This window comes from Anser cygnoides, chromosome 4 (assembly GCF_040182565.1).
Source record: "Anser cygnoides isolate HZ-2024a breed goose chromosome 4, Taihu_goose_T2T_genome, whole genome shotgun sequence".
In the NCBI taxonomy this organism is placed as follows: domain Eukaryota; kingdom Metazoa; phylum Chordata; class Aves; order Anseriformes; family Anatidae; genus Anser; species Anser cygnoides.
Genome location: NC_089876.1, coordinates 26,337,501 through 26,344,694, shown reverse-complemented (window position 1 = coordinate 26,344,694; position 7,194 = coordinate 26,337,501). Strand labels below are relative to the sequence as shown.

General features: G+C 32.9%; 1 long non-coding RNA gene across 3 annotated transcripts in view; it reads right to left on the bottom strand.

The window, feature by feature from the left end:
• Window positions 1-3,537: 3,537 nt before the first annotated feature.
• The window catches only part of LOC125183872 (uncharacterized), a 9,728-nt gene continuing 6,071 nt past the window's right edge, over window positions 3,538-7,194 (bottom strand). For all 3 annotated transcript variants that reach the window (XR_010831035.1, XR_007166603.2, XR_007166604.2), the window contains one exon: window positions 3,538-7,194. This exon is cut by the window's right edge and continues 288 nt beyond it. This is a non-coding gene — a long non-coding RNA (uncharacterized lncRNA).

The following is a 7,194-nucleotide window of genomic DNA, read 5'->3' as shown; positions in this document are numbered from 1 at the left end:
GTCTAAATGAAAATTAGGCTGTTCTTATTTTTCTTGCTTAAAGTTTTACAAAATCTGCTGTATTTGTTAAAAAAATTAAAAAAAAACAAGCATAGCAGTGACTGTCAATAACAGATGTTCAGGAAAGTGTATCATGTTTTCTGGCTAGTGATGACATTATTTAAATAAGAGAGAGAAAAGGGTTAAGCTGAATCATCTTTCTTGCCATAAGATTGTACTGTGGGAAGCATGGTAAGACTATACCTCTTTTTAAATTTTACAGTCAGTGCTTATAGTCAGGGCTTCACACTTACGTAATAAAATAACAACAGCATATATTATCTGCTGCAGGTGCACACTAAAAATTGCTATAATAAACACCTACACTCGTATACATATTGTGTAAATCATAATATCTTTAGCTGACACCCATTTTTATTTCTATCTAACATAGCAAACCATGTATTTTACTCAATTTATCTGAAACACACAACAGAATGTCTTAGGGATAACTGCTCTATAACTCTTATCTATGTATGGAAATCTTTTTATGTGGAAACAGCATGCAAAGCTACCTAGGTTATTCTGGTAGCTATTTTTGCTTCCTTTAAGTGCCCTGGATGAGATCTCTGAACAGGTGATTACAGTATGGATTTAGTCACCTCTGTGTAATTATTGTTTGTACAATTAGCTTTAGTATTTCCTTAGAAATTGTCACAGCTCAGAAGAATCAGGGCCAAATCCTACGTGACACCAGCTAAAAAAAATATTATTTTACAGATTACATGATCTCATTCAAGTGCCAGGACTGTCATGTGGAATAACTCTGCTTTTTGTTATTAGAGATAGTGCCAAGTGTTAATTCTAATATTAATTTTGCTTTTATTTTTTTCTTTAAACTCATTTCAACTGCATATGTGTATTAATTGACAGAAATATCCTAGAAAATAAAGTTGATAGTTTGTTCCCTGAAGCCCTGATTTTTATATTATGCTAAAATATAAAATATTGTTTTGTAGAGTTTCAGTGATTAAATATATACATATGTGTTCTAGTCACGTGTCTTGAGTCTCACACTAGTCAATGTGTTTTCACACGAATTTAATTTGATCATCCTGAGGCTGTTTTCTTTTCATTGTAACTATTGTAGGTGGTACAGTATATATCTTTTCATTAAAAATGCTGTGTTTGTGATAAATGTAGTATTATCTTGTTCTGAGTAAAGACATTTTGCCCTAACCTTTTCTCAACAGTGATTCTGCTTTCATTTTCTCTGAATATCCCCATGACAGATTTGGAAAAGGAATGATATTGAGTAGAGAAGTTTGGTGCACATCGTCTTGTGGTTCTTTATTAGGAGAGATTTAAATAATTTCTATATTATTTATATCTTTGTAAAACATTAATGACCAGGCCAAGGTTTATGCCTTTCCTTGTTTCTATTTCAGCACCAATATTTTGAGTGATGCACTCTGTGATGTTCTAATATAGGTAAACAATTTTCCAACTGTGAAATTAAAAGAATTTCTCAAACTCATTAAACACAGTGTAATATATATTATAGTTCCCATTGTGATTAAGTCTTCCAGCATTCACTTGTCAGTGCCAAATGCATATTCTGTCAGTTCCCCTGTGAATTAATTTAGTTAGTGATTTTAAATACTCTGCTTCTGATCTGAATAAAAGCTATATATACATAGGGTCACATTGCTGTTGAAAATGTTTCTCAATAGTACTGTATGAAGAAGCACACAGTTCCTCTGCAGTTATATTCAGAAATGCGTTTAGTATTTCACAAACATTGTAGGATGACTAGTGGTATATATTCACATTTTAATGCCAATATTGTAAAATTTGTGGGCAAATGCAACTTTTTAAAAAAACTATTCATTTATCAAATACCTGTCAGAAAATAAGATATGCTTGACCACATTTATGGCACATTCTAAATGTTGCCATACTGATTTTTCAGTAGGTTATAATCCCAGGGTCACCCTGAATGATGATGCTTTTATCCTTGAAACTCCTCCCCAGAAAACAGCAATAGAATCATAGAATTATAGAATGGCTTGGGTTGGAAGGGACCTTAAAGAACACCTAGTTCAAGCTCCACCCCCCACCCCCCCCTAGGCAAGGATGCCACCCACTAGATCAGGTTGCCCAGGACCTATGAATAAGAAACACTTGTCTCACAAAAGCACGTAAGTACATGAAAGATTCAATTACAGATCCTTGGAGGCCTCCATAAGAAAAAATTAAAATAAAGTAAAGCCATAATGAGGAGTTCACTACATTGATAGTAGTGAATTGATGGATTATTTTTATGTAGTCACTGTTGTTGTAATCTGTAAATTTTAAGAACCTATGTTTTAACAAGTAGTTGAATCTTCCAAAATTATGCAATTCATTAATGTAAAAGTCTCTGTTTTGGTCAAACCAGTTGAGTTAACAGAATGGGAACTTTTCAGAACTGCCTATAAACTTTGAAAAACACTTAGCATCATAACACTCATACTAACTTAAACATCATTGTGTTAACATTAAAACCAGTGCCAGTATAGAGATGAAAAACAGTGGTAAAAACTATGGACTTCATATCAATTCAGAGGCAATATTTTAATGCATTATTTTTCATACCACACAGGTAACAAAGTATTAAAGAAATCTAGTTTTGTGATTATTGTATTTCTGGAGAGAACTTAAATTCCCTGTAGACATCCTACTCTATCAAAACCAAATTCCATGTTTAACTCTCCAATGCTCTTCACCTTACTGTTTAAACAATGTTTTCATCAGTTTGCTTCTGTGGCCCCTTTTGGAGTGAAACAACTATGTTTCTCTGAGCTGAAACCCAGAAGCAATATTGAAACTGTTCTCTACACATCATTCCTTTGGAAGAGATTGTTTCCCTCTTTCTTTCACCATCCTCTGGGACTGTCCCAAATGATCTCAGACATTCACATAAAACATACCCACAGAAATTTGCTATAAATGCCACTCTGACACAGCCCTCTTTATATTTATCCATTTCAAGAAGAAGAACAGACACAACGCATCAAGTTCAGTCTCAGGGATAAGGGATCCCATGGGAAAGAAGAGACTAGTTCACTGTGTACACTGCCTTTTAGCTCATGTCATGAGGCTGTCTCAGGGCACACAAATGGGAATTCTTTCAGGTGACACTAAGGCAGATGATGTGCTCTATCAGTACACCTAATATACTCCAACTTCTAACCAAGGTTCAGACTGCAGGATGCCTAATGGCTCATCCCAATCTGAAGACAAAAAAAAAAAAAACAAAAAAAAACAAAAAACAAACAAACAAACAAAAAAAAACGTGCACAGTTTGGTACCTGGTCCTCAGGACCAAAATGACCCATTACTTTTCATCTGCACTACTTTGTAACATGAATTTATCCCTGGTGTTCTTGGAAAGGCAGCTGTAGCTCCAGCCCATGAGTCTCTAAACCCGGTACCAGGAGTTTAGAACTCCTATTGGAGTTCTTCAGACTGGAGTGGCTTAAGCTCTGTTATTGTTATTTTTTCCTTAACTTAATGTAACTGTTGGTGAACGAAAAAGTCAAGATTTTTTTTTCTCTCACTATGGATCTTTAAAACTTCATTGGCATCATGAATGGGTGCAGAAGTCAAGAGTTCTTACATTTGTGAGAATTAGTAGGTCCAAAAGCAACTCAGTCAAGAAAAACAGAAATCCACAGAGAAAAATAAGAATGACGGTGTGCACCTCCTCTGTATAGCATACTATTTTCTGTAGCTTAAAAATTAGCCATCTGCAATTCCTTTTTCTTCTTTGAGACTCAATTTACAAATCAGAGAAGAAATATGCAGATGAGTGGAATCTTTACTAATATCACTACAGGAACTGGAATTATTTCCTAGATACTGATTTAAACCTTCTATACACTGCTATCTGGTGTCAATGTTTCAGTTCACCATCTGTCTCTTTTTTAAGAGCAATTTAAGTCACTAGAGTGATACTGAGCACTTGGCTATACTGTAATAATGGCTTGTAAATTGTAAGAGCTTGTAATAGATAAAACAAAATAGATTAGAAACTTAAGCAAACTGGAACAAGCATTTTTTGAAAATGATAAACCTCAACTGAATAATGGTTCAGAAGGAACTAATTTATGGAAACTATAAATAATGTCCTTAGCTATACTTTGTTTTTTGAACTTCCATCAGCTTTGGTTAGTATTTATTTTCTGCACTGATCATTTGGATAATCTATATGATTTTCAATAAATCGTTGTTGAAATATTTTATTTTTTAGATAATGTTAAAGTATATTGCAGCATTATTATTGTTATCTGTCCTCCAAATAGCAATACTGTTGCCTTATTTTAATTCTTCAATGCTCAGATGTTATTAGCTTTTCTAGGTAGACTACAATTATTTTTTTTAGCCGAGATTTTACTGACTTTTTCTTACTGAGTATTTCAAAGTTCAACTCTTTTCAGCTTCCCTGTCTCCACCCAACTCCCTTGCAGATTTTATATGGTTAAATAATTTGAAACTCTGATCTCTGGCAAGAACTGAATTTTGTGATGTGCTATGAAGCTTATGAACAAATGGCAAGGCACTGGTCTCACTGATAGCACAAATAGCATAGACATTTCTTTTCCTTAAAAGTCATATAGCATTCCCCCAGCTCTCCAAATTCTCCTAAATGAATTGTTACTGGTTCACTCTTTTATGTCAGCCCAAATGCCTTAGTAGGCTGGTTTAATTTGAAGGCCTAAGAAAATCAGTTGTTTTTGTTTGTGTGTCTGTTCATTTGTTTGCTTTTGTGTGTGTGTGTGTGTGGTTGTTTTTTTTCCTAACTTTCTTTTGTCTCTCTTTGCAAATACATACATGATGTTTTCACATATGTAGTAGCCATTTTTGAATAGAGCGATTTCCAAGTCTGAGATACTTGGCAATCCTTTTTAATGCTCACAATTAGATGCAGAAAAAATAAATAAGTAAATAAATAAACGGGTTTAGACTGAAAAAAAAATGGAAAACAAAAATTTAACAAGTAGTGCTCATGACATTAAAAGAAAAAAAAAGAGGGACAACTAGAAAGATCAAAACATATTGTTTAGCTTTTTAGAAAATATTTTCAATTTCTATTTCAAAGGATACTTTTCAAAATTGAACATCATACTGAACATCATGAACAGGTGACAACAGGGGAGGGTGTGTTGAATTATCTCTTACTAAGACAACAGATTGCTGACTCTTTTACTAAGTATGCTGGGAAAAGGCATTGGCTCCTTCAAAAATAAGAAGAGCATTTCTTTCAGGTCAATCTCTCAATTTTTACAGTTCATCCCTTCCTTAAGTTCATGTCCCTCACATGTCCTTTTCAAATCCCATTTCCTGAATAATGACCAATGATGAGGTCTTATTATTGCAAAGCTTTAAAATTCACACAGTCCTTCAGGTCATTTTCCTGTCCACATGGGGAATTCTGAACAATAGTAACATATTTAAAAAGTATAAAAATCTATCAAGTACTATTAAAAAAAAAAAAACATTATTTGGGGATATTTATTTTATCACTCAATGAATATAAAATTGTGTGGCTTTATTAATTATAGAGGTGTGAACCCTGAAGTTGGGATTTTACAGGTGAGTCAATTTCTTTAGCATATGTGAATCAAGCAAAGAAGATTCCAAAACTGAATGAACTAAGTTTCGTTCTTGATTTCAAATATTTTCAAAAAGTCTCCCAGAAGTGACTCACTTCTTAACACACACACACACACACACAAAATATATATTCAAAATCAGAGAACACTTGAAAATTCTTTACTTGCTTACTTATAATGGATAAATATTTCCTTAGTATGATGTTATTTCATAAGTAAATTTATAATTGTATTTCAAGTGCTTTGAGGCTCTAGTGCTAAAGATTCAATAGAAATAACAAACATTTTTCCTGTTTTGATATACTGTGAGTAATATCTGTATTTTAACACTACTGAAGTCCTCTATTTTGCTACAGCTGAATGTTTCAAGTATATGCCTTTCCTTCATTTACAAATAAAATCAATGAGCTTGAGAAATCTGATAGATATTAAAGGTTAAAAACCTACAGACATTTATGAATATGCACCAACTTTAAAAAACTTAGCCAAAATGAAAGCATTTCTGAATAGAAAAGAGTATGTGGGAGTCTATGAAGTGCAATTAGTCAACTAAACTGGTTCATAATTGCTTTTCCTTTTAATTGTTAAATAATAATGTTAAAGTATTCAGAAACTTTCAAATTTGTTTGATTTGTAAGTGGAAAAGAGTTCTGAGTGTATGAGTAGAACCAGTCATGATTACAAGTCTGACATTTTCAGAAAAGAAAACTGAGTTTCAGTAAGATTTAGATTCTTCCTTCTAAATCTTATTTGAAAATCCCTAGGAAAAGTTTAACTAGTAGTACAGATTTTTTTGTTTGTTTTTTCTTTTTCTTTTTTAAGTCTGTTAGTTGGTCTGTTACTTACACTAATTATACAAAAAGAAAGAAAAACAGCCAACCAACAGAACAACAACAAAAACTGCAAAGCAGTTCTAAGAATGATCCCTCCTTGACAGTGAAACACACATTTTTTTGTGTACCAGCCAGATTTCATTGCCATAGGAAAACTGTCTACCTCAAAGGCTAATTCAAGGATGAGTCATCCAGATCTTTAACAAGAAATACAGATGGAAAAATGCCACAGCTGCACAGAGCTGAAAGCAAAATAGTACATGAACTTAATGAATGTACTTTTACATTTGGCATATTCCATCAGTGAACATGCAGTAGCTTCAAATACCACTATACAATCTCTTATACATTTTTTGTCGTTGTTTAACTCTTCTAAAAAGAATTGTGGTATTTGAAATATAACATGGAAATTGACTTTTTTCTTTGTTGTATAGATCTGAAACATTCCTTCAATGAAAATACAACATAAAAATGCAACAGCCATAAAAATGCATGTTTGCTTTTTCATTTTCTTTTCTTCCCTATTTATATTGTTCTCCTTCTTTGCTTCTGTCTTCCAAAATATGTTCTTTTATATCTTTTTTTCTTCATCTTCCAACTCTGATTTTTGCATATTTTTGTCTCATACCCCTCTGAATCTTGACTCTGTGAAGAATTGTAATGAATTTCAACACAGAAAAATTCAGAGTTCCACATCTGGGATGTAATAAGCCCGAGGAAAAAAA